The sequence below is a fragment of the Euprymna scolopes genome, chromosome 24, assembly GCF_053919585.1.
Source record: "Euprymna scolopes isolate OS-2025 chromosome 24, ASM5391958v1, whole genome shotgun sequence".
Classification (NCBI taxonomy): Eukaryota; Metazoa; Mollusca; class Cephalopoda; order Sepiida; family Sepiolidae; genus Euprymna; species Euprymna scolopes.
The window spans coordinates 40,080,580-40,081,237 of record NC_136505.1 but is presented as its reverse complement, the minus strand read 5'-3'; positions in this window follow the sequence as shown (position 1 = coordinate 40,081,237).

The window sequence follows — 658 nt, the reverse complement described above, 5'->3', positions numbered from 1 at the left end:
TTTTTTTTTGCATGGTCTAGAACTCAAATTTACATATGTTAAGACCTAAAACTGCACTGTTTGTTCTATGTACACCAGGATTTGACGTCCCCTGGGGACTTTTGGGCTAAATAGGGTGGGGATAAATGCTGAACTTAGTCATTTTTTATGTATGCTTCACTTGTATTTTTCATTTTCAGTCTTACTTATTTCTTTACTATTCTTTTTCTCTTTTTTTTTGTTTACCTATTTTAAGTATATTCCTTCCTTTTACAGTCTTTCCTGCGTTTCTTTTTTCCCATATGCCATTACCTTCCCTTGTTTGTTCTTTGTTTAGTTTTATCTTCTTAGTTTTCGTTTTGTTTACGCAAGATTTGCTTTTGACATTATTATATTTTTCTTCTTTCCATCAAACAAGTTGCTAAAAAAAAAAAGCCTTTTTTGTCTCCGTCTGCATGTATCACCTCCCTTTTTTATTTCTAATCAACCATCATCTTTTCTCCTTCTTTTTTTATTTTATCTGACAACTTCCTCTTACTCAGCAATCGCCATATTGGAACTGATAATAAAGTGCACGAGAAAAAAAATGTGAAATAAATAAATGGCAAACCAAAAAGACTAACCAACGAAAAAAAAAAAAAAATAGTAGATAAATAGGCGAAAGCTGCCGACCTTATCC